Source organism: Hyperolius riggenbachi, chromosome 6, assembly GCF_040937935.1.
Source record: "Hyperolius riggenbachi isolate aHypRig1 chromosome 6, aHypRig1.pri, whole genome shotgun sequence".
Classification (NCBI taxonomy): domain Eukaryota; kingdom Metazoa; phylum Chordata; class Amphibia; order Anura; family Hyperoliidae; genus Hyperolius; species Hyperolius riggenbachi.
Window position 1 is genome coordinate 214095859 of NC_090651.1, and position 27761 is coordinate 214123619.

Sequence of the window (27761 nt, forward strand, 5' to 3'; positions counted from 1 at the left end):
CCTCTGACCCCTCTCACTCCATCTTCCAGCGCATGCCTTCAGGAGTAAGATTCCGGTCAATCGCTACCAAAACCTCTAGACACAGGAACAGTTTTTTTCCTCAAGCGGTAGCCATACTTAATGCTGAACCACGTTAGAGCTGCTAGGACTGAAAGTAATCAGCACAGAACTAAACATGAACAATTCTCACATTGCTTACTGCCACTATACTTATAATGTCCTTAACTTGTAATATTCACACTGTCTGTCCTTGTATTGTTTTTGTTTGTGTTTGTTAAGCAACTGCCAAGACAAATTCCTTGTAGGTGCAAACTTACTTGGCGAAAATAAATTGATTCTGATTCTGATGTTCATGCCAGATGTCATGTCAGATTTTTTTTTTTTTTTTTTTTTTTTTTACACATGACATTACCTTGAAATACAGATGTGATAACTATATGGGCGTAAGGACTAGGGAGATGGATTTTTATTTTCTCTTACAACAGTTTTTTTTTACTATAAACAATGCATTACATCAGGGTTTTTACTATGCCACAGTGTAGTGTAGTTAGCAACACCTAGTTACTTTATTAAATACTAGCAATTCCGTTTCTTTATTAACTGCTCCATTGACCCGCCCCAGAGAAGACAATCCCCCAGCCTGGTGGTACTTAGACTTTTGTCTATAGCTGGAATATTTGTGCAGGTTGAGGCTTAGTCTGTCCATCAATTCCACCAAATACTGCTATATCACGCCATAGGCTGGGTTCATGCCAGCCTTTAAAATATGCATCTGAAGGATTGCAATAGGGGTTACATGAGACTTTAGTGAGAACATACAGGTGTCAAAGGGTTATCCATCCAACCCTCTGACGTGCATCAAGTCCACAGGCATGCACCCAGGTTCAACTGAAATAGGGATATATTCCTTTGATAAAAGGGCAGGAGCCTGAACATTTGTGCCAGTGAGGGCTGGTGCACACTACAAGAGCTTTTTAAACGCTAGACTTGCTCCAGCGTGAACACACACATATGGTAACATTAGCAGGAGCTTTTAAAATCACAAAGCACTTAGAAAAAGCTCTTCTGCTGCACCAGCCCTCATTGCTGTAATGCTGGTGGTTTATAGGTAGGTAGGTGGATGCAGGGAGGTCTTCCCTATAGAGGGGGGTGACAAAGCAGGAGTAATGCCTGGTACACAATGAGATTTTCAGGCAGATTTACTGTCAAATCTATTATTTCCAAGATGTCCGATCTGATTACCAGTCGATTTTCCATAGAAGTGAATAGAAAATTGATCGGAAATTAGATCAGACATGTTGAAAATAATTGATCTGACAGGAAACCTGCCAGAAAATGTCATTGTGTGTACCTAGCATAAAATTAACGTTGGTATGATGTCATAAGTACAGATGGTGAATGGAATGCAATTAATTCCAGTTAATGCTAATAAAAAGCTGATAATTAAAAGTTTAATGATAACTGTATGCAGCCTCCAATTGGGACAACCAAATCCTTCACAGGAAGTGCATTTGAACTACTCCAAATTCAGGCTGCATCAAATTTGCAAGAAATAAGCATGCAAACTAGAATGTTTGCCTCTCTGTGACCAGCTCGACCATGTCTAGCTGCAAGCATCACTAACAGGTGTGAGCAGAAAATTCTCCCAACATGCAAACATCTCCAAGCGATGTCTGTGCTTGCAAACAAAAGTCACAAGCTGATGAACAACTAGCCATCAGCATCAGCTGATGAATTAACACAGCTGCTAATTACCACCTAGCGGTTTTCATTTGCTTCTTCGGTCAGAGGCTCTGCGAAGATGACAAATCACTGCTTCTCCCTCGATCACCGTCCTCACATCCATCCCCTGAGAAGTGAGAAACTACAAAACCCAGCATGCCTAGCACGACCACAGCGTAATGCCTCACCTGTTGTTAACAGCTCTCAACAGCGACCAAGCCGCTCACACCTGTACCCGGTGACGTAGCATTCTCTCAGTCTACCGCTGGCAATAGGGGGGTCTCTGGGCAGCTCAAACACTCTTCGGAGGCTCAGCTGTCACTGTAGCTCCGCCTTAGGCCCCGCCCTGCAGTCTGACAAGAAAAGAGGTCATGTGGACGGGACGATACCTTGTTACTGTGAACGTCTCTTTTTTCCCGTCAGCCCTATAGCGACACCTGGCTACTGGAGGACGACATTCCAATAGGCGACTAGGCGAGCACTTTCTTTCACAGAACAGAACTAGTTGTCATATCAACGCTGCCTGAATATTTAACGAGAGTAACTTGTGGCACGCTCACGATAAACAATCCATTGCTCCCAACTATCCCACTTTTGGAGGGACTGTCCTTTTTTGGAAACCCAATCCCTTTGTCCCTCTTTCTTCTTCATTTGCCCCTCTTACAGGACTCGTGTACAGATCTGTGTAAATACATGTATTTTCGTATTTTTCTACTGAAAATGTGCTTGATTCTAAACTTTATTCCCATCCTTTGAGGCCTTGTTCCCATTACGTTGCGTTCGCGTTAGCATTTTTTTATTTTTGATGCGATGTTCATTTCCGATTCCCGACGCTTGGGTGGGCGCTGTGTTTTTGTGAAAACGCTTTTCTCGAGCGTTTTTTTAATTCTCTCCCTGATGCAAGCCAGGAAGTGAACTCTTTGACCTGGAAAATAATAAATACAATGTATTTATTCTTAAAAATGCAATCGATGCACAAAGCAATTTTGTGAGCATTTTGCGTTTATCCTATAACTTCCATTGAGACGTTATCGCCTCAAAAATGGTACCGGCAGCGCTTTGCTGAGCGCAGAGCCGGATTAAGACAAGCCTGGGCCCCAAGCAGAGCAATGGCCTTGGGCCCTCTGCTACATTGACTGAAAAAGTGATCAGGCATGTGGATAATCTAAGTCAAGCAGGTGACAGAAGACTGCAGGGAATTATACTGCCACATAGTGTCACCAACTGCTTCTGAAGATGGGCGGCTCTGTACTATGCATGCGTGAGCGCTCAGGAGTGCATGCACAGTATGGAGCCGCTTGTTTTCAGAAGCACCTGGAGGACATGAGTGCACCTGCTTCCGAAGCCTTCTGGTTGCTCCTGGAGGTGGCAAATTCGAATAAGGCCCGGTTCACACTTGCGGTTTTGCAAAAACCGCACCGGATGTCCGGACCGCACCGGAGCCGGATCGGACCTGAACCGTACGGTTCCTGTCCGGATCCGGTCCGGTTGCATACGGTTTCCGTGCGGTATGAACACGGTTGCGGTCCGGATCCGGATTCTAAAAGAGATAACAACCTGTATAAAAACAAAAAAAAATGTTGGGGTCTGGGAGGTCAGCAGAAGGGGGACCTGTGGAATCAGGCCCTCCGCTGTTTAGCACTCACCTCCACCTCCAACATGCTGCCAACATCTCCAGCTCGTGCTGCTCCACTCCAAAATGGTTGCCCATGTGTCCCCGATACAATATCGCCGCAACAATCCTCATAGGAAGTGGGGTAGAACATCCGGATTTTTTGCCAGTGTGTTGTGCGCTCTCCGGTTCTCATTGGTTTCCATTGGCCGGATGGTGCAGTCCGGCTCCGCCCCGGATACGGCTGCCGGAGGAGCCGGACCAAAAAATAGCGCATGTTGGAACGGACACCGGAGTCCGGATCCGGTCCGGCTCCGGTCCGGACGAAACGGACACATGTGAACCCTGGCATAGACTTACATTGCTATGCCGTGCGTCCGTTTCGTCCGGCCAGCATGCGGTGCGGCTCCGGCACGGCTATTCCGGATAGCCACCGCTAATGTGAACCGGGCCTAAGGGACATCGCTGGAATGAGTAGACCAAGAAAAGAGATGAAAGGCTCTATAAGATCCTCAGCCACCCCTCTCCATAGGTGAATATGTGACTTTTTTAAAGGGTACCAGATGCAAACTAATTAGGAAATATTATGGGGGGGGGGGGGAGCAGGCATGTGCTTGCAGCTGTCTCCCTGTTCTCCTCTCTGCCCCTTCCAATCCTACCTAAATGCTCCCGACAACCTCTTCACTGAAGTCAGACATTAGTGCGCAGGCACTGGCCAGGCTGCATGCATCCTGCGGCGCATGGCCGGGAGCGCCCTGTGCATGACATAGCTGTAATGTCATGCGCATGCGCTCCAGGCCGCAGGCGTGCACTGTAGGACGCATGCAGCCTGGCCAGTGCCTGCGCACTAATGTCTGACTTCAGTGAAGAGGTTGCCGAGGGGCATTTAGGTAGGAAAGGAGGGGCAGAGAGGAGAGCGGTGGGCATCAGGAGAGCTGAGGTATCCTTTAAGTGGCTTCAGACTTGCATTAAAAAGGAGTATGCCAGGAAACTGTTATACCCTGATGATAACTGTCCATGGTAACTCCACAGAAAAAAAAATACAGCCTCTCCCCGGCCATACTGTTCACCATACCTCCAGGCTGGCTGCTTCACTTTTTCAAGGAACTTTTGGGCAGGTTATTGCTGGGATCATCCTGTCCTGAGCTATCAGCTGGAGAATGGAGATGATTTCACATGGCACTGCCCCTGCAAGTGTCCGTGTTCTTTCCTTCTTTGAGGTCGGGAGAAGGGAGATAACATTAGCGGCAGCTCACAGGGGGTCAGAAGTTCAGAGACAGGAGAGACTGCAATACAGTCCAGCAGTCTGTGTGTCTTCTGTGTGTGACTCCAGCATAGATAGCAGTCTTCTGCGGGTCCCCTGTACAGAGCAGAACAAGTTGCAGGAAGGGAGCCCCAGCGGAAGTCCTGTGAAGATGCTAATGAGCTTTCACAGCAGTTGCGGGCTGGCTGTAGTCAGCGTGCACAGCAGGCACACACAGACAGCTACGTATTGCCGCTCTCTCTCCCAGCGAGGGCCCTCTGAATGATGTATGTCCCACCAGGGCCCCAAGCAGCTGCCTGAGGTGCCTGGTGGGTAATCCAGCCCTGGCTGAGCGGATTGGAAACAAACTGCTCAGATGTGAACTCTCTCATAGAGAATCATTGCACAAGCGCTTTCAGGGCAATTTTAAAAAAATCACCAGCGTTTGAAAAAATCACAAAACACCTCCAGTGTGAACAAGCCCTAAGTCAATATATTTCTTATTTTAAAATGTTAATATGAAGGAAAATGAGCCAGGATAGAAAGGACCAGTGTGGTTTGAATGCCAAAACAACATATTTTTCTCATGAAAGCTTCATGGTATCAGTGTCTATGAGTGTGTCCAGGGAAGTGATTAGGGGTGTGGCAGGGGCTTGGTTTACGTGTCCCTCTCCCTCTTTCTTTTCTCAGAAAGTTAGGAGATATTACAGCCTACCCCACCCAAACTGTATTATCACGGAATGTTCATGGACAACGGACTCAGAATGCCATTAGGAAAAAAAGATGTGCTTATTTAGAACATTGCCATTTTAAAGGGGATTACTTTATGTGCATGAGAAAAACAAGCCGGTTTAAACTGGTATTTTATTCTCCACCTGTAATAGGTTTAAGGTGCCTATGCACCTATGGACTTGGCAGGAGATTGACCATCCGATAAATCGAATGACAATCGGTGCTGCCAAGTGCATTCTTGATTGACGATGTGACCAATTTTGGGCCGAGCATGTCAATCGGAGATGCTTCAAGATATCGGGCCATTGTGGTCGATTGGGTGGTTACAGCAAGCGATATTGTGACGAGCTATGAACATGACAAAATCCCTGACGTCCCATCCTAATATCCAATGTGCCTTTCCCCCGGTGCCCAGTGCAGTATACATTACCTGCACCGCTGGTTACGGGCTCTGTCCATACAAACACCCAACATGGTTGCCGACGTACAGGTGGGCGCATGTGTGACGTCACACACACGCCCACATTACTCCGGCAACCGCATGGAGTATGTGGACGGAGATGGCGTCGGACACGGACAGGTAATGTATACTGCTCTGGGAATCGAGGAGGGCACGTTGGACATTACGGGGACAGCGTTGAGGCGGCGTCACAAGGCCGATTCCGGATCGATTTCATTCTGAATTGGCCTGTGGTGTATGGGCAGTTGACATGTCTCTCTAATCAGAGATAAGAGAGATTTTTCTCTTTGTCGAATCTGCCCATCAACGCTAGATGTATCGCTACTTTAAGTGTTTCGGTGAAACGTCGGATATTCCCTTTTAACAGCCTTCCTTTGCTATTTGTAGTCTCCTCAAAGACTACAAAAGTCTGAAAACCACTGCGCCTGCATTGCCGTGTCCTCGCTCCCGCTGATGTCACCAGGAGCGTACTGCGCAGGCACAGACCATACTGATTGGAGGGAAGGGACGCAGGTGGGGAGCGGCGCTATGGAGGAAGCGAGGGAGCAGCGAGACTGACACTACAAAAGGTAAACAGCCATCTGTGACACGCTTTGTGTCGCTAGCACGATGTTTGATTTATGGGGGATAGCAGGGTGCAGGGGGGGGGTTAGTATACCAACAGAGGCTGGGCATTATATGCAGACCCAGCCTCTGTGTGCTGATAGCATTCTTAGAACCCACCTCGGGTTCTCTTTAAAAAAGACCAGTGTGATTTGAAAAATGAAAATGTCTTGAAGTGTCATGAGTTATTCAGGCTCTGGGGGGGGCGTCTTCAGGTCATCATGCCTGGAGTAAGGGGGAGGGGGATGGGTTTTTTGTCTTTTGCCCAAATATTTTTGATCTAAAAGATATCCCTCTTTAAACAGTTACTGTCCTGCAGGACGAGTATCTATATCCCTGAAAACTCTACTTTAGCTCCCAGGGACATAGATACTCATCTTTATGTGCTCCCCAGCCTCACAGCATCACGCAGCAGTGCACAGATTGGTGTTTAAAGAATGAACGATCACTGTTTCAGCCAGGACACTGGGCCAGATTTATTAAAGCAATAACAGTTTTTTTCTTCTTATTTCCTACCTATTTAACTACTTTCGGACCGAGCTAATTGAAATCTACGCCCTGTTTTGGTGAGCTCCTGGCTGGCAGGGAGTAGATTTCAACTAGCCACTGCGCGCATCCGCCGTTTCCGTCGCTCCCTGCCGATCGCACCGCTCAAACCCGACGTCTCTCACTGCATCACACTGGCTCTGCCTGTCTCTAAGACGGCACAGCCCTGTGAGCGGGTCAGGAGCCAATGTCATTGGCTCCTGGCCCTGTCTTTCAATGTAAGCCGCTCCCTCTGGCTTTCATTGATAGGCAGGGTCAGGAGCCATTGAAAGCGGCTCCTGACCGGCTCACAGGAACTCTGCCGTCAAAGAGACGGCAGAGTGGGTGGCCCAGGTTCCCGATGTGCGGCATGTACTGCAATTGCGGTGGTAAGTGCGGCGATTCCTTGGGTTTCCGCCGTTGCTGGTACCAGCGGCCTCTGGTCCTTAAAGCGGATTATAACCCTGCATTTCAACTTTGCTCTAAAACATTATTTACAGTATATTATATGCAACCAGCATTTTTTTTAACTAGACCAGCATTGGAAGGGTTACACAGGGCTTTAAAGTTCCTTTAGATTTCTGCAGACGCATCCGAAGCTGAAAAGAGATACATTTTGTTTACAGAAATGTATCTAAGTGTTTAATGTGACTCATCTCTCTGACTGAGAAGGAGCTTGGAGGACTGCCAAAGAGTGTGTAACTGTTTATCAATAGATACATAGAATGTAACAATCTGAACTTCTGCATATCTCTCCACAGAACTTGAAACATCTGTGTTTAACCCTTCCAATGCTGGTCTAGTAAAAAAAAAATGCTTTTTGCATATAATATGCTGTAAATAATATTTTAGAGCAAAGTTGAAATGCAGGGTTATATTCCGCTTCAAGGGGAAAGAGACCGCTGGTACTTAAGTGGTTAATCACAGTTGTAATCTGCCGAGTAAATTCTCTACTTACAAAATAAGATGACTTTTGTACGAGTTTTGCATAAATTTCTAGAAATATCGTACTGGTAGAACATCACAAAGCCAGTGCTAATCTTTCATGAAATAAGAAGTGGTTGTCGATACCACTTCTACAACTCATGCAAAGCCACAACACTGGGGGTCTGAAGTGTATAACTTGTACTGAATGGGCTCGATTCACAAAGCGGTGATAACCCAGTTAAAGACTTCAGGCATGATAACCATTTTATCATGCCTAAATTCAGTTTAGGCATGATAAGTTTAGGCATGATAAGTTTAGGCATGATAAGTTTAGGCATGATAAGTTTAGGTGTGATAAATTTAGGCATGATAAGTTTAGATCGCGCGCAAAGTCCCGCACGCAAAGCAGCGCCATTAAACTCTATGCGAAGTGCACCAGACTTTGCTAGCGCAAAACTTTTGATCAGCTGTGCACTGCGGTGCTAACGCAGTTGGTGTTTAAACTTATCACACCTAAAAACTTATCACACCTAAACTTATCATGCCTAAACTTATCACACCTAAACTTTCACGCCTAAACTTATCATGCCTAAACTGAGTTTAGGCATGATAAAGGGCTTTTCACCAGCGTGCTAACTGTTAGCACCGCTTTGTGAATCAGGCCCAATGTGTTATTCCCCAAACAGTTAAAGGGACTCCGAGCAGTGCAAAAACTATGGAAAGATGCATATCATTTTAAAGCTCTCTTTCTCCTCTTTCCAATGATATATAAACCGCAACCCTACTTTTAGTTTTCGCTATCTTCGTGATTGAAATTTCGATCGTGAAAATAGAGAAAACTAAAAGGCGTAGGGCGACGATTTAGGAGTCGTCAGAAAGAGGAGAAAGAGAGCTTTAAAATGATATCCATCTTTCCATAGTTACATTGTATTACACAGGGCGACTTTTTCCTAAAGTCAGCAGCTCCATTCTTCTCCATTCTTTAAAATGATATGCATCTTTCCATAGTTTTTGCACTGCTCAGTGTCCCTTTAAGGTTCTCATTCGCAGCTGCTACATCTCTTCCTTGTAAAGCCCAGACAGCAAGTATACCAAAGGATGTTTTGTTCCATGAAAGCAGGAGTATGCGGGCTGATTGACATCATTCAGTCTATCCTACCCTAATAAGTGCTCTGATTGCTGCTATTTTCCCATTAAAATACTACTGTGAGTCTTCTTATTCTGTGTTAAAGTGTACCTGTAGTAAAAAAGTGCCCCTAGAGGGTACTTACATCGGGAGAGGGAAGCCTCTGGGTCCTAAAAAGGCTTCATCCCTCCTTCTCAGCAGAAGGGATCCAGTTCTGGGACCCCTGAAGATCCATTTGTCACCGCGCGTTTGGAGCCTCACGCAGGTTTACTAGTGGCCCTCCACTTGGGCTCTGTCAGAAATAGCCAAGCCTGATCGGGTCCGCTATTTCTGCCAAAGCCCAAGTGGAGAGCCGCTAGTGCGCATGCACAAAGCAGGCAAAATAAATATTATTGTGTCTCTGCGTCTGGGGAATCCTACTAACTTATCTTTTCCTGTTTTAGAAGGAAATTAAAACATCTGAGACACATGATTTCTAGAAACCTCCTAAGATTTTTCTTTCAGACACTATTGATAAATCTGGCCCACTTATCGTTCATTGTGAACAAAATAAACCTTCACTTCAGGCCCGTTCTCACTGGGGCGGTTAGCGGGCAATTACCGCTAATCACTGAATCGCCAGTGAGGGCTAGCACTTTTTAAAGCATAAGCACAAAACAAACTATATGGCAGTGGTCTCATTGCTTCCAATTGCGGATGAATTCTGATTAATGGCACTCGCTTAACGCACTACATGTAGCATTTTACACAATTCTGGAGCGATCACGATTAGAATGCTAAAAAGCGCTAATTGCGATCGCTCAAAAATCATGAGAGTGTACAGTGATCTTACTGCGTAAGCGCTAGCGTTTTTGCGCTTCTAAGTGAGAACGGGCCCTTGCTGCTTATTCAGTATAAGGGCTGAGGAGTCCGAGCAATTTTGGCTACCTGGAGTATAAACTGAGAGTCGAATGATTTTTGTACCGACTCCACAGCCCTGTTTAGAATGCTGTGATTCAGCATACTAAAGGGCAACTGAAGCAAGAAGGCTGCCATGTTTATTTCCTTTGAAACAATACCAGTTGCCTGGCAACCCTTCCGGTCTATTTGACTGCAGTAGTGTCTGAATCACACCAGAAACAAGCATGCAGCAAATCTATCAGATCTGACAATAATGTCAGAAACATCTGATCTGCTGCATGCTTGTTCAGAGTCTATTGCTAAAAGTATTAGAGGCAGAGGATCAGCAGGACAGCCAGGCAACTAGTATTTCTTAAAAGGAAATAAATATGACAGCCTCCATTTCCCTCTCACTTCAGCTGTCCTTAAAGAGAACCCGAGGTGGCATTGTATTACGTAAGTGGGGCACAGAGGCTGGTTGGTCACACTAACACCAGCCTCTGTTGCCCCATCGTGTGTCTCAAAGACCCCCCTGCTCGCCGCTATACCCCCGCAGTGCTGGCGACACGCAGCGTGTCGCCAGCACAATGTTTACTCTAGCGCTGTCTGTCAGCGCCGCTCCGCCGCCTCCTCCGCATCGCCGCTACCCGCCCTCGTCCCTTCCCTCCCGCTGATTGGAGGGAAGGGACGAGGGCGGGTAGCGGTGATGCGGAGGAGGCGTGGGAGCGGCGCTGACAGACAGCGCTAGAGTAAACATTGTGCTGGTGACGCGCTGCGTGTCGCCAGCACTGCGGGGAGTATAGCGGCGAGCAGGGGGGTCTTTGAGACACACGATGGGGCAACAGAGGCTGGTGTTAGTGTGCCCAACCAGCCTCTGTGCCCCACTAACGTAATACAAGGCCACCTCGGGTTCTCTTTAACTACTTCACAACGGAGGGGTTTTACCCCTGAAGCATCAGCGCGATTTGTAACTTGCAGCGCTGCTTCGATTCATTTTTTTCTGTGATATGATTGGTTATTGGGGACTGGGGTCCCCATAACCAATCATTGCACTGCAGAGCGGGGGTGTGCACGCGCGGGTCGCGCGATCGCGCGCTGCACGTTTGTTTACATTTCATTGTTATCAATGGAGATTGCTTCTGTTTGAAGCAGTCTTCATTGTGTCCGCAATCGGCGCGTCTAATTGGATTAGGTAACGCTTGTTCCTAACATCCAATTATTCACCTGCTGTGCTGGCTGGAGTGTGCGCGCGAGGTTCCCGCCCACTCCCAGCCAGTAAACAAACAAGTGCGCCTTTCTCCGTCCCTGGGGGTGAAGCAGTGCGTAGAGGGACGGAGAAATTTAGCACTGGGGGGGGGGGGGGGGGTAAAGTGGTTAAAGGAACACTATCGATTAACATGTTTTTTTCAATAGAGATAGGAAATGTTTGGGAAGTGCTGCTACAGAGGGATGCAAAAGTTTTGGCAACCTTGTTAATCATCATGATTTTCCTGTATAAATCGTTGTTTGTTACGATAAAAAATGTCAGTTAAATATATCATATAGGAGTCACACACAGTGATTTGAGAAGTGAAATTAAGTTTATTGGATTAATAGAAAGTGTGCAATAATTGTTTAAACAAAACTAGGCAGGAGCATAAATTTGACCACCTCAAAAAAGAAATGAAATCAATATTTAGTAAATCATCCTTTTGCAGAAATTACAGCCTCTAAACTAGGGGTCTCAAATTCGCGGCCCGCGGGCCATTTGCGGCCCTCGATGCAATATTTTGTGGCCCTTGCCGGCAAAAACCTCCTTATAGTTCGCTTCAGTGCTCCCAAGTAATCCGCCGCATCCCCGCCGCTAAACGAGGGCTGCAGAGCCCCCAAATCGCCCGGGGGGGCAATCCGCCGGCATTTCCTGGAAGAGGCAGAGCTTTCAGCTTCAGCTCTGCCCCTCCTGACGTCAATCGCCGCACGGATCGCCGCCTCTCCCCGCCCCTCTCTGTGAAGGAAAAGTGAGAGAGGCGGCGATGCGCCGCGATTGTGAAATTCCTTATGCGGCCCAGCCTCATCCTGACTTTGCCTCCTGCGGCCCCCAGGTAAATTGAGTTTGAAACCCCTGCTCTAAACACTTCCTGTAGGTTCCAATGAAAGTCTGGATTCTGGTTGAAGGTATTTTGGACCATTCCTCTTTACAAAACATCTATAGGTCATTCAGATTTGATGGCTTCCAAGCATGGACAGCTCTCTGTAACTCACACCACAGATTTTCAGTTATATTCAGGTCTGAGGACTGAGATGGCCATTCCAGAACATTGTACTTGTTCCTCTGCATGAATGCCTTAGTGGATTTTGAGCAGTGTTTATGGTCGTTGTCTTTTTGAAAGATCCAGCTTTGGCGCAGCTTCAGCTTTGTCACTCATTCCTGGACATTGGAGTAAGGGATCGCTCCTCTCGGCCGCAGCATGGTCTGAGGCGGCGACAGAGGTAGAGTCAGCTGACACTTAAGACCCCGTTCACACTTGCGTTTTGGCATGCAAACGGACCGGATCCGGATCGGATCAGGACCTGATCCGGATCGGAACCGTACGGTTCCGATCCGGTCCGTTTGCATCAGGCATGCATCAGGCTGCCATCCGGATCCGTGGGGTAAAGAATAAACAAAAATACCATAAAATTGTTGGTGTCTGCAGAGGGTGCACCTGGTGCACCTGTAGAATCAGGTCCTCCACTGTAGGCCTCACCTCCACCTCCGACATACGGCCAAACAGCTCCAGCACGTGTGTCACTGCTGCTCCACTCCATGCCCATGTGTCCCCATCCGAAATGGCCACTATAAATACGCATAGGAAGTGGGGTAGAACGTCCGGTGTTTGTCTCCAGTGTGTTCTGTGCTTTCCGTTCCCCATTGGTTTCTATATCCGGATGGTGCAGTCAGGATCCGGTCCGGGTGCGTGGGCCGGATGATCCGGACCCAAAAAATAGCGCATGTTGGAAAAGCCTCCGGATCCGATCCGGCTCCATTCGGAACGTACGCATGTGAACGTCCGCATAGACTTTGCATTGCTATGCGGAACGTACGTTCCGTTTGTACAGTATACGGTCCGGATCCGATCAGGCAGATCCGGACAGGGAACACTAATGTGAACCAGGCCTTAGGCAGGGGTTTATGTAATAATAATTATATATGGATGCTGACCCTGGCTGAGATTGAACCCTGGTTTCTCACGTCAGAAGCAATGCTCTTAACCACTATGCTATAGCTGGCACACAGTCAGGATGTTTTGCTGGTTAGTGCTGGTTACTCAGCTGATATGTATTGCCACCCGTGTCAGCTGATCTCTCTCTTAGCTGATACTTAAACAAGATTAATGTCTGCGTGTGATTGGCTGTTGTGTGCATGTGGCAGGCCACTGATTGGATGCTGTCAGTATTTAAACCTTGCTGTGACAGTTGTTACTGCCTGTGTTAGCTCTAGCTTGCTTGGTGCTCTGTTTACCTGCTGTTATTATTGGATTATCTGGATTTTGACCTCTGCTCGTTTAGTGGATTCCTCTTGTCAGCTGCCTGAACCGACCAATTGCCTGGATTATCGTTACAACTGTTTGCTGCCTGCCTTGACCTCGGATACGTTCTTTGACCTCTCTCCTGCCTAGCCCTCCTGTACTGCGACATCTCTGTTTACCTGTGTGTGACCCTGGACTGTTGCTGGACTTTGCTACTCTGTATTCCCCCTTGTTATGCCCAAATAACTCAATTTTAGTTTCATCAGTCCACAGCATCTTATTCCAAAATTAAGCTTGCTTGTCTAAATGTGCTTTAGCATACCTCAAGCGGCTCTGTTTGCGCTGTGGGTGGAGAAAAGGCTTCCTGTGCATCACTCTTGCATACAGAATCACCTTGTGTAAAGTGCTCTGAATGGTTGAACGATGCACAGTGACTCCATCTGCACAAAGATTATGTTGTTGGTCTTTGGTCCTGGTCTGTGGGTTGACTGTTCTCACCATTTGTCGCTTCTGTCTATCCGAGATTTTTCTTGGTCTGCCACTTCGAGCCTTAACTTGAACTGAGCCTGTAGGTCTTCCATTTCCTCAATATGTTCCTACTTCCTAACTGTGTAAACAGACAGCTGAAATCTCTGAGACAGCTTTCTGTATCCTTCCCCTAAACCATGATGGTGAACAATCTTTGTCTTCAGGTCATTTGAGAGTTGTTTTGAGACCTCCATGTTGCTACTCTTCAGAGAAAAGTAACAGAGGAGGGAAAATTACAACTGACCCCCTTAAATACTCTCTCATACTTGGATTCACCTGTATATGTAGGTCAGGGGTCATTGAGCTTACCAAGCTAATTTGAGTTCCAATGATTAGTTCTAAAGGTTTTGGAATCAATACAATTACAACAGTGCCCAAATGTATGCACCTGCCTATTTTTTTTTTTTTATATCTTTATTTATATCATTCCAATTATACAAAATACATTATACAAAATTCATACCAAACTCTCTCATAAAATCTTCAACAAGGATATTTCCCTTTATCCTCATATACATGCCTTTATTAATTTTTTTCCAATTCAACAATATTCTCTTACCACCCCCTTAAAAACCATGAAAAGGTAAAAGAAAAGAGCATATCCACCCTTAGTTTCTTGGATTCATCATCTTCTTAACACACACCCTCATACTTTACCCTCATACACACCATACTCTCATCCATCTTTCATTCCCACTCCTCTTTCATTCCTGTACTGGTCCTCTTCATTTCCCCTCTCCCCTCTTCCTCCTCTCTCTTCTCCATCCCTCCCTTTCTTTCGTCACTGAACCCCTTATGGGGCCCATAAGGGGTTCAGTGACGAAAGGTGTGACGAAAGATGTTCAGTGACGAAAGGGAACGCTGTCAAGGGTATATAAGATTCTCAATGAGAGTGAGGACTACACAAGTAGTTTGAGAGAGAAGTGGGAAAAAGATCTGGGGAAAGTATTTACAGAGACATAGTGGAAAAAAGTATTAACGTTTGCTAGTAAATCAGCAATGCCCACAAGAGGACTGGAAGCAGGATACAAGATCTTTGCAAGGTGGTACTATACGCCGGACAGATTGGCTAGAATGTTCCCAGGTACCTCATCAATGTGTTGGAGATGTGGGGAGGAGAGGGGAGACATCATTCACATTTTTTGGAGATGTAAAGAATTGGGGGGGTTTTGATCAGGGGTTAGGGGTATAATAAAGCAGATGACCGGGGTAGAGACACAGGAGGACCCCGAGTTTTTTCTGCTACAGAGTAATAGATGGTCAGTTAAAAAATACAAAAACTCCTTGTTGAAATCCCTGATTAACGCTTCAAGAATACTGGTAGCAAGACATTGGAAAGCCACCCAGAGCCCAACAATTCAGGAATGGTTTAAAGAAGTAGCGGAAATGCAGAAAATGGAAGAATTAACTAGTTTTGTAAAGGGTGAAGGGGCCCTACATGAGAAGAAATGGTTTCAATGGGAGATATTTAAGAGGGAAGGGGAATATGGGGGCTGGTGAGGGGAAGGAGATCAGGAGGGGGGGGCCCCCCCTCCTGATCTCCTTCCCCTCACCAGCCCCCATATTCCCCTTCCCTCTTAAATATCTCCCATTGAAACCATTTCTTCTCATGTAGGGCCCCTTCACCCTTTACAAAACTAGTTAACTCTTCCATTTTCTGCATTTTCGCTACTTCTTTAAACCATTCCTGAATTGTTGGGCTCTGGGTGGCTTTCCAATGTCTTGCTACCAGTATTCTTGAAGCGTTAATCAGGGATTTCAACAAGGAGTTTTTGTATTTTTTAACTGACCATCTATTACTCTGTAGCAGAAAAAACTCGGGGTCCTCCTGTGTCTCTACCCCGGTCATCTGCTTTATTATACCCCTAACCCCTGATCAAAACCCCCCCAATTCTTTACATCCCCAAAAAATGTGAATGATGTCTCCCCTCTCCTCCCCACATCTCCAACACATTGATGAGGTACCTGGGAACATTCTAGCCAATCTGTCCGGCGTATAGTACCACCTTGCAAAGATCTTGTATCCTGCTTCCAGTCCTCTTGTGGGCATTGCTGATTTACTAGCAAACGTTAATACTTTTTTCCACTATGTCTCTGTAAATACTTTCCCCAGATCTTTTTCCCACTTCTCTCTCAAACTACTTGTGTAGTCCTCACTCTCATTGAGAATCTTATATACCCTTGACAGCGTTCCCTTATTTTGCCCTCTCCCTCTACACATTTCCTCGAATGGGGTTAGATCTCTACTTAGTGCCTCCTTGGACCCTTGGCTTCTCACAAAAGATTTTATCTGGACATATTTCCATTCATCCATATATCTCCCTTCCCCTGCGTCCAACAATTCCTGGATCGGGGTCCCTTCTATACCCTCTATTATATTACCAACTCTCAGTCCCTGTGCCCCCTTCCAGTGTGAGTATTTAGAGAGATCCATTCCCGCTGGAAATTTTATATTCCCAAAAATGGGAATCATGGGGGTAGGCCAGGGTGATACCCCTACATTCTTCCTCCACTTTTCTAAAATTTTTAATGTGTGTCTCACCAATTCAGTCCCCTTTTTCTTTACCTCTATCCCACTTTTCTCCTGGATCCAGGGGAGATTACCTATTGGGCTCCCTATCATTTCCTCCTCTCTCGTTACCCACCTCTTCTCCTCACAGTTCCTGTTCCAATCTATTATTCGAACCAGTACCGAGGCCTCAGCATATTTTTTAAAATCAGGAACCGCCAGACCTCCTTTCTCCCTCTCCTTTGTCTGAAGTCTATAGCTCACTCGAGTTTTCCGACCTCCTTCTATAAATTGTCCAATAATACTTTTCAGATGGCGAAAAAAGGGAGGGAGTATTGGGACTGGTAAAGCCTGAAACAGGTAGAGAAAGCGAGGGAGGACATTCATCTTTATGATGGATATTCTACCAAACCAGGAGAAAAATGGCCGATCCCAAGCCTCCAAGTCCTGTTTTACCCTTTCCATTAAGGGGAGATAATTGTCATTTACTATATCTTTTATGTCAAAACCTATCTTTGCTCCCAGGTACCTCATCATTCTGTTCTGCCATTTGAATGGGAAATTCCGAATCAATTCTTCCCTTTGTTCCCCTCCCACCCTCCAGGCAATTATTGTACTTTTGTCAAGATTAATCTTCATATTGGAGAGCCTCCCCACTTTATCAAATTCTCTCATGAGGCTAGGTAGTGACCTCTGTGGGTCTCTCAGATAAAATAACATGTCATCTGCGTACGCTGATACTTTATGCTTCTGTCCCCTGATTTCCAAGCCCCGTATGCTGGAGTCCGCCCTCACCCTACACAAGAATGGTTCCAATGATAGGGCGAATACCAACGGGGACAAGGGGCAGCCCTGTCTCGTCCCGTTTTTAATTTCAAAAGGGTCCGAGATTACCCCATTAACCCTTATCCTTGCGTTTGGAAAGGAATATAAACCCATTATTCTTGCACTCATCTTTTCTCGTAGCCCCACATGTTTTAGCACCCCTTCTATGTAGGCCCACTCGACCCTGTCAAACACTTTCTCGGCATCTGTTGACAAAAATACAACAGGGTTGGAGTGGGCCCTGGTCCAGCATGCCAGATCGAGGGTTCGGGTAGTGCCATCCCTTGCCTCCCCCCCCCCCCATAAACCCCACCTGGTCTGGGTATACCAGCTGATTCATAAGCGGTGCCAACCTATTGGCCAACATTTTTGCAAAGATTTTAATATCTACATTCAGTAGTGCTATTGGTCTAAAACTTTGGCACTGCATTGGGTCCTTTCCCTCCTTATGCAGAAGCGAGATATAGGACTCCAGCATACGGGGCGTAAATCCATCACCCCCTCCCTCATCCCTGGTCATCCCATTGAATGCTTCCGCTAAATATCCCGCCAATTGTTCACTAAACTTCGCATAGTATTCCATTGTCAGCCCATCCGGGCCCGGCACTTTTCCTAGTGGCATTTGTTTTATTGCTATTTTAATTTCCTCCACCTGTATCTGACCTTCCAGGGATGAGGCGTCCTCCTCTGACAAGACAATCTGGGCATTCCACTTTCCTCTATATAACTTCTTATTTCCTCTCTTCTCTCCTCTCCATCTCCTGATGGTGTTTCCCTTTTCAGGTTTTACAACCCCTTATAGTATTCCCTAAAGACCCGGGTTATTTCTTCCAGCTCATACACTACTCTTGACTTTTTATCTTTTATGCAGGGGATATAATTACTCCTCTGCTGTTTTTTTAGGGCCCTCGCTAACATGGCGATTCCCATATTCATAGAAGGAACGTTTGCATCTCAATGCCATATTTTTAACCCCTTGGAACAATAATACCCTCAAGTGCTCTCTTTCCCTCTCTAATTCCTCCCAGCACTCTTCCATATTCTCCCCCTTATGCTGTTGTTCCAATCTTTTTATACTTTCCAGCACATTTTTTATATTCCTATCCCTTTCCTTCTTCTTTCTAGTCCCCTCCTGTATCAATATACCCCTAATATAGCATTTGTGGGCCTCCCATACCGTCATTTCGGGCGCCTCACCCCTGGAATTTGTCAAAAAATAAAAATCCAATTCGTCTCTCATCTTTTGTACAATCCCCTCGTCTCTCATTAATGAGTTATTTAGTCGCCACATCATAGGTCCCTTTATTTTTTCTCCCCACTCAAATTTCACTAATACTGGGGCGTGGTCTGACAATGTTATGGGGCCTATTTTTGAGCCACTTACTACAAAAAGTATGTCGTGCGACACCCGGACATAATCTATCCTGGTGTGGCACTTATGCATCTGGGAATAATATGTATAATCCTTCACGGTGGGGTTACACACGCGCCAAGTGTCCACAAGCTGTGCCTTGCACAGTATCTCTTTACTTCTTTTGTGGGTTTCAGAGATGTCGTTGTTCTTCCCTTAGATGTATCCATTCGTGGATCCAGGGACATATTCAGGTCTGTACTAGTGTTGGGCGAACATCTAGATGTTCGGGTTCGGGCGGAACAGGCCGGTAACGCTAACCCAGCAGCAGCACACGTGATGGAACAGGAGGAGGGCGGCGCAGGAGGAGAAGGCCACGCTTTGAGACACAACAACCCAGGCCTTGCATGAGGACAAGAAGCGTGCGGATAGCAATTTGCTTTTTGTCGGCATGCAGTCATAAATGTAATACAGATGAGAGGTTCCAGGAAAAGGGACCGGTAATGCTAACCCAGCAGCAGCACACGTGATGGAACAGGAGGAGGGCGGCGCAGGAGGAGTAGGCCACGCTTTGAGACACAACAACCCAGGCCTTGCATGCGGACAAGAAGCGTGCGGATAGCAATTTGCTTTTTGTCGGCATGCAGTCATAAATGTAATACAGATGAGAGGTTCCAGGAAAAGGGACCGGTAACGCTAACCCAGCAGCAGCACACGTGATGGAACAGGAGGAGGGCGGCGCAGGAGGAGAAGGCCATGCTTTGAGACACAACAACCCAGGCCTTGCATGCGGACAAGAAGCGTGCGGATAGCAATTTGCTTTTTGTCGGCATGCAGTCATAAATGTAATACAGATGAGAGGTTCCAGGAAAAGGGACCGGTAACGCTAACCGAGCAGCAGCACACGTGATGGAACAGGAGGAGGGCGGCGCAGGAGGAGAAGGCCACGCTTTGAGACACAACAACCCAGGCCTTGCATGAGGACAAGAAGCGTGCGGATAGCAATTTGCTTTTTGTCGGAATGCAGTCATAAATGTAATACAGATGAGAGGTTCCAGGAAAAGGGACCGGTAACGCTAACCCATCACAGATGTTCATTGTTCATGTTACTTGGTTGGGGTCCGAGAGTGTTGCGTAGTCGTTTCCAATCCAGGATTGATTCATTTTAATTTGAGTCAGACAGTCTGCATTTTCTGTGGAGAGGCGGATACGCCGATCTGTGACGATGCCTCCGGCAGCACTGAAACAGCGTTCCGACATAACGCTGGCTGCCGGGCAAGCCAGCACCTCTATTGCGTACATTGCCAGTTCGTGCCAGGTGTCTAGCTTCGATACCCAATAGTTGAAGGGTGCAGATGGATTGTTCAACACAGCTACGCCATCTGACATGTAGTCCTTAACCATCTTCTCCAGGCGATCGGTGTTGGAGGTGGATCTGCATGCTTGCTGTTCTGTGGGCTGCTGCATGGGTGTCAGAAAATGTTCCCACTCCAAGGACACTGCCGATACCATTCCCTTTTGGGCACTAGCTGCGGCTTGTGTTGTTTGCTGCCCTCCTGGTCATCCTGGGTTTGCGGAAGTCAGTCTGTCGGCGTACAACTGGCTAGAGGAGGGGGAAGATGTCAATCTCCTCTCTAAAGTCTCCACAAGGGCCTGCTGGTATTCTTCCATTTTGACCTGTCTGACTCTTTCTTCAAGCAGTTTTGGAACATTGTGTTTGTACCGTGGATCCAGAAGGGTATAAACCCAGTAATTGGTGTTGTCCAGAATGCGCACAATGGGCTTGATTTACAAAACGGTGCTAACTTTAGCACTGGCCCTTAGCACGTCTAAACTCAGTTGAAATGTGAGAAGTAGTGATCGTGCGCAAAGTACCGCGCGCAAAGTTTTGCGCGCGCACTGCACAGAGCGCAGGGTGCTCCGCGCGAAGTGCCCATTAAAGCCTATGGGACTTAGCGCGCGCATAAAACTTTGCACGCGTAAAACGTTGCCCGCAAAACTTTGCGCGCGATCTGATTGAGAAATCCGGTGCTAACCTACTTAGCACCCTGGTTAGCGCGCCTTAAAGTGGTCTAACACCCAGCATTTCAACTTTGCTTTAAAAGATTGCTTACAGCTTATAAACTATTATGCCAGATTTTTTTTTTAGCAGAAATTCACTGAATGGATTAAACATGACATTTTAGTGCTGCATTTAGCTAGAAATTCTCCTCCGTGCTTGCTTGTTTAGTTACAAATGTATCTATCTACAATGTAACAAACAAACACTGCTCTGAGAGAACAAAGAGGGCTTCCCCGGCAGGCTTTTCAAAGGTCTATTTGTATTCCAAATAAAGATACATTTTGTAACTAAAGATAAGAACGGATGCGGATTCCTAGTTAAATCCAACACTAAAATGTCATGTTTAACCCATTCAGTGAATTTCTGCTTAAAAAAAAATCTGGCATAATAGTTTGTAAGCTGTAAGCAATCTTTTAAAGCAAAGTTGTAATGCTGGGTGTTAAACCGCTTTAAGACTTTAGACGTGCTAAGTAGGTTAGCACCTCCTAGTAAATCAAGCCCCATGCGTAGGTCGCGTTCAATGCAGTCTAGCATGAATTGAGCCATGTGTGCCAGAGTCCTGCCAGAATCCTCATCATCCTCTTGTGAGCGTTGTGATAGTTGTTGTGATGCATCATAGTCGTCACCTTCTTCCTGGTCTGCTTCTGCTGACCATTCGCGCTGAATTGTGGAAGTCCAACGTGCACCGCTCTGGCCCTCGTCAGTGGTGGCATGAAATTCCTGCTCCAACTCCAGCTGTTCCTCCTCCTCTTCTTCGTCATAGCTGCTGGGGCCAGCGTTTCCTGAGGCAGATGGCCTGATGATGGTATCATCACGCTGATCGTTTTCTCCTTCAGATTCCCCCAGTTGCATCATGACAGCTGTTTCCTTGATTTTCAACATTGACTTCTTCAGTAAACACAGCAGTGGTATGGTGATGCTGACTGAAGAGTTGTCACTGCTCACAAGCAACGTGGATTGCTCAAAATTTTGGAGGACTTGGCAGAGGTCCAACATGTTGGCCCAATCGGATCCACAGAAGCTTGGCAGCTGTCCGGATGCGCCTCGGTACTGCGCCGTCATGTACTGGACCACTACACTCTTCTGCTCGCAAAAGCGGGCTAGCACGTGCAGCGTAGAATTCCAGCGCGTAGGGACATCACACAGCAAGCGATGGTGGGGGAGATTGAAGCGCTCCTGCATCTTGGCGAGTGCCCCCGAAGCAGTACTGGAATTTCTACAATGTTTGGCCACTCGTCGCACCTTCAACAGAAGATCGGCCACGCCTGGGTATGTCCTCAGGAACCGCTGAACTACTAGGTTCATCACGTGCGCCAGGCAAGGGATGTGTGTCAGCTTAGCCAACCTTAAAGCGCGAATGAGATTACTCCCATTATCACACACAACCATGCCCGGTTTCAGGTCCAGCGGTGCCAGCCACAAATCCGTCTGTTCCTTTATTCCCCTCCAAATTTCGTCCCCTGTGTGCTGCTTATCCCCAAGGCAGATCAGCTTCAGCAACGCTTGCTGACGCATGCCAACAGCTGTGCTGCACTGCTTCCACGATCCTACTGCTGCTGGGTTAGCGTTTCCGGATGAGGTACAGCTTTGAGATGCGTTGGAGGAGAAGGAGTCAGAGAGGTAGGTGCTGCTGTTGTTATCCAGTGGGAGGGACGGCGGTGCAGCTGTTTGCGGCGTGGGCAACACCCGCGCCGTAGCAGGTGAGGAATCGCTGCCAGGCTCCACAAGGTTCACCCAGTGCGCGGTAAGGGAGATGTATCGACCCTGGCCGAACGCACTCGTCCAGGTGTCAGTGGTGAGGTGAACCTTGCAGGCAACGGCATTCTTCAAGCTTCGGGTTATTTTGCTGACCACGTGCTCATGCAACTCAGGCACTGCAGAGCACGCAAAGTGGTAGCGGCTGGGAACCACGTAACATGGGATGGCCACTGACATCATGCCCTTGAAGCTGTTTGTCTCCACCACTCGATATGGCAGCATTTCGCAGGCCAGAAGCTTGGCTATGCTGGCTGTTAGTGCCACGGCCCGGGGGTCATTTGCTGGCAATTTCCTCTTGCGCTCAAGCATCTCCGAGACAGACAACTGAACCGTAGGGCTGCACACTGAACGGCTGTTGGTTGTTGTGTTTGATGAAGACTGGGAGACCTCAAGAGCACTATTCCCGAAAGTGACAGTGTCAGCGTCGTCTGATGTTTGTGAATGTTGTTGTGAACCACGCAATGGCTGGGCTACTGCTGCTGCTGAGGAGGGTCTGGTGGTGAGTCTGGTGACCCCAAGGGAGGCAGTGTTGCTGGTACCCTGTCCTGGCACCCACAGAGTGGGATGTTTGGATACCATGTGGCGGGTCATGCTGGTGGTGGAGAGGTTGTTAATATTTCTCCCCCTGCTCAGGCGGGTCTTGCACACCTTGCAAATCACCATGGTACCATCCTCACTGCAGTCTTCAAAGAAAGGCCAGACTTTGGAGCACCTGCCTTGCTGGCGATTTCTGTTTGCGCCTCTTTTGCGTCTCACTTGAACTTCCACGCTTGTGGTGCCTGAAATTTCGCGCCGCCTACCTTGTGGCACAAGGCGAACTCGTGCAGCAGTGGGTTCTTCAACAGACTCATCTGTGCTGCTACGACGGCGATGTTCTCCTTCACATACAAAATCTGGGTCTGTGTCCACATTGTCCATACCCTCCTCCTCTTCCATCTCCTCAAACTCGTCATATGTGATTGTGGGCCGCCGCCATGGAGTAGAGCTCCCCAGAACAACCTCTGCGCAGCTCACTCCAACGTCGTCTTCCAGATCTTCTCGGCCGACCTCCTACAATTGAAACCCCTCCTGCCCAACTTGCTCTGGGATTTGGGTTTCAAAGTCCTCGGACTCGCCTTGCATTTCAGTGCGCGGTACATTTCCCACAGTAAATGGTTGTGAATCCGGGCACAACATTTCTGGCTGTTCCATTGACCTTTGAAAGGTGGAAGTTTGTTGGGCTGGGAATAGCTCCTGCGAATACCCCATTGTGTCCTGAGGAAATTCTTCGGACTGGTTATTTGGCAGTTGTGTGCATGGTGTCGCTGCCGGTTGTGTCAGCTTTGTGCCCACTGGCTCCTTGTAACTGGCTGAGGACTCGGACCTCGTGCGTGATGTGCTGGTGCTGCTTAACCCACTGCTGGACGCTTGAGAGGTCATCCAATTAATTATCTGGTCCTGTTCTTTTGGATTTGTGAGGGTTGATTTCCTGGACAACATGGGCGGTATTGAGTGGGTTTTCTTCGGTGCGCCACTGTGGCCTGTACGTGAACCGTCAGGGGAAACACCTCTTCCCTTGCCCCTCCCTCTTTCACAGGATTTCTTCTTCATTTCACTTATCCTTAAAGTACACGCTGACTGGCAGCAGTACAGTGGCAGTACAGAAATGCTATACAGTGGCGGGTGAGCGGTGTACTACTGTTCCCAGCAGAGACACAGAGTGGCAGTAAACACAATGCTATACAGTGGTGGGTGAGCGGTGTACTACTGTTCCCAGCAGCGACACAGAGCACAATGCTATACAGTGGTGGGTGAGCGGTGTACTACTGTTCCCAGCAGCGACACAGAGCACAATGCTATACAGTGGCGGGTGAGCGGTGTACTACTGTTCCCAGCAGAGACACAGAGTGGCAGTAAACACAATGCTATATAGTGTGGGGGAGCGGTGTACTACTGTTCCCAGCAGCGACACAGAGCACAATGCTATACAGTGGTGGGTGAGCGGTGTACTACTGTTCCCAGCAGCGACACAGAGCACAATGCTATACAGTGGTGGGTGAGTGGTGTACTACTATTCCCAGCAGCGACACAGAGCACAATGCTATACAGTGGCGGGTGAGCGGTGTACTACTGTTCCCAGCAGAGACACAGAGTGGCAGTAAACACAATGCTATATAGTGTGGGTGAGCGGTGTACTACTGTTCCCAGCAGCGACACAGAGCACAATGCTATACAGTGGTGGGTGAGCGGTGTACTACTATTCCCAGCAGCGACACAGAGCACAATGCTATACAGTGGTGGGTGAGCGGTGTACTACTGTTCCCAGCAGCAACACAGAGCACAATGCTATACAATGGTGGGTGAGCGGTGTACTACTGTTCCCAGCAGCGACACAGAGCACAATGCTATACAGTGGTGGGTGAGCGGTGTACTACTATTCCCAGCAGCGACACAGAGCACAATGCTATACAGTGGTGGGTGAGCGGTGTACTACTGTTCCCAGCAGAGACACAGAGTGGCAGTAAACACAATGCTATATAGTGTGGGTGAGCGGTGTACTACTGTTCCCAGCGGCGACACAGAGCACAATGCTATACAGTGGTGGGTGAGCAGTGTACTACTGTTCCCAGCAGCGACACAGAGCACAATGCTATACAGTGGTGGGTGAGCGGTGTACTACTGTTCCCAGCAGCGACACAGAGCACAATGCTATACAGTGGTGGGCGAGCGGTGTACTACTGTTCCCAGCAGAGACACAGAGTGGCAGTAAACACAATGCTATACAGTGGTGGGTGAGCGGTGTACTACTATTCCCAGCAGCGACACAGAGCACAATGCTATACAGGGTGAGCGGTGTACTACTGTTCCCAGCAGAGACACAGAGTGGCAGTAAACACAATTCTATATAGTGTGGGTGAGCGGTGTACTACTGTTCCCAGCAGCGACACAATGACTGGGGGTACCCTGGCTAGCCTGGCTGGAGAGAGAACTACCCTGCCTGCTTACCCAAAGCTAAACCCACAGACAAATGGCGGAGAAATGATGTGGATCGGGTATTTATTTACCCGAACCACGTGACCCGTTCGGCCAATCAGAGCGCGTTCGGGTCCGAACCACGTGACCCGTTTGGCCAATCACAGCGCTAGCCGAACGTTCGGGGAACGTTCGGCCATGCGCTCTTAGTTCGGCCATATGGCCGAACAGTTTGGCCGAACACCATCAGGTGTTCGGCCGAACTCGAACATCACCCGAACAGGGTGATGTTCTGCAGAACCCGAACAGTGGCGAACACTGTTCGCCCAACACTAGTCTGTACATTTTATCACCCCCCCCCCCTCCCTAAATACCTCCAATTTTTTGATAAATCTCCCCAGGGCTTCTACCTGTTTAACACCTGGAGCGTAGTATGACCCCACCATGACCATCCTATTCTTCAATTCACCTTTAATTAAATTAAATCTCCCCTGTGGGTCCGCGTATTCTTCCTTTAAAACAAATGGGATATCCTTCGACAGTAATATAGCTGTCCCCTTCACTTTAGATGATTGTAAACCACTCAAATATATTGTATTATAATACCTATCATAAAGCTTTGGGGCGCATGGGGCTTTAAAGTGGGTCTCCTGTAGGCAGATCATATCTGCCCCCTCTCTATGGCATAACTTAAGAATGGATGCTTTCTTCTCCAGTATATTCAAACCCCTGGCGTTCAGTGACAAAATTTTTAGACTACCTAACTTCATCTTTATATATCTTCCTTATTCTCTGCTCTGTCCCAGTATCCGTTTTTTCCCTTTTTCCTCCCATTCTCTCCCCCCCTCCCACATCCACACCTCTCTTCTCACTCATCCTGCAGCATACCTCCCCTCCCATCCATCCACACCCCTTTTTTCCTCCCCAAGGAATCTTTCCCCTCGAAACCCTTCCCCAGTTTCTTAGGCTTGCTGCTCCGCCTTCTGGGTACTAAGCCACCAACCCCCTAAAACGTGGAAGCTCGACCCCCCCCCCATGAAGCCCTGCTTATCTCATATTTCCACCACGTCCTAAGAAGGACCAACCCAACAAGGGGGGGGGGGGGGGAGAGAGAGAAAACCCACAAAATAAAATAAACCCAAACAAAACCAAAGCAAAACCAGACCCAGCTACCCCCCCCCCCCCGGACTTTGCCACGGCGCGTCCCCCTTTTTCTCTTATCTTTATTATAGTTTCTAACCCTCCCCCCCCTCCGCACCCCCCCTTTCTACTAACGGGGTCCGCGCCGTGGCTCCAGCCCCCTCTCTACTATATACACTTTCTGATGATCTTGCCATCAGTACATTATTCTATCCTATATTCGTACTGGCACTGATCTCACACAAAATATATATCCAATTTAAACCTTCTCACATCCATCTCCCCGCATAGATTTCATTCAAATACCTCCAGTGCCACATCTTCTTCACTACCTCGTGTTAAATTAAACCGTGTTAATTTTCATATTTCTTATCCAAAGCACATTACTGTCTTTCCTCTCCCCCCCGGGGGGGGGCCAGGGGGGGGGGGAGCGGGACAGGGGGGCGCAACTACAGCACCCCCCTCCCCGCACCCGGCCCGCACCCCCCCCCCCCCCTGAGGCCCCCCCACGGGGAGACCCATCCCCTTGCCCCGATCTCCTTCCCACAAACACAGTCCAAATCCCTCCAGTGCCACATCTTCTTCACTACCTCATATTAGGTTAAACCGTGTCAATTTCCATATTTCTTATCCAACACATATCACCACCTTTACTCTCCCCGCCACACACACCCAATCCCCATTTCCCATTGTGTTCAAGTTCCAGCCAAACACTATCTTATTTTCTTATATCTACAATTCCATTTCTGTGTGTGACCTCCAGTATCACATCTTTTTCATTGTGTCACATTAATCTTAGCCGTGATTATTTCCATATTTAAGAGACCGCGGGGAAGGGGGGGGGGAGGGGAATGGGGAGGAAGAGGGCGGGACGGAAACATCCACCCGCCCGCCGCCCCCCTGCCTAATTTTGTTTAAACAATTATTGCACACTTTCTGTAAATCCAATAAACGTAATTTCTCTTTTAAAATATCACTGTGTGTGTCTCCTATTTGATGTGTTTAACTTGACATTTTTTATCATAACAACCAACGATTTATGAAGGAAAATCATGACGATTAAGAAGGTTGCCCAAACTTTTGCATTCCACTGTAAGTACTGGTGTATACATTTGAATTCTTATCTGTTTGTTTACTGTTATCTAATTCCTTTCTCACTTTTCTGATTGCAAATCTGATGGCAGACTGAGCCATGAGTGGAGGGGGAATTCCCTCACACTTCATCTGTTAACCCTGTGTGAGAGAGAGAAAGCTCTGCCTTTCTATGACTGAGCCCCCTGCAGAGAGCAGAGGAAATGTATCTTATGTGCAACATAAAT

The 27761-nt window shown here is 47.6% G+C and overlaps 1 protein-coding gene across 6 annotated transcripts in view; it reads right to left on the reverse strand.

Annotated features, from left to right (window-relative positions):
- The window catches only part of LOC137521307 (sorting nexin-19-like), a 317109-nt gene that overhangs the window by 288474 nt on the left and 874 nt on the right, over positions 1 to 27761 (reverse strand). For 3 of the 6 annotated variants that reach the window (XM_068240401.1, XM_068240400.1, XM_068240394.1), the window contains exon 1: positions 1911 to 2130. The exons of 1 other annotated variant lie outside the window; for it this stretch is intronic. The gene's annotated coding sequence lies outside the window, so the exon portion shown is untranslated. Of the gene's footprint in view, positions 1 to 1755; positions 1872 to 1910; positions 2131 to 27761 lie in introns of those variants that run through there. 2 more of the 6 variants (XM_068240396.1, XM_068240395.1) reach the window with 2 other exon arrangements.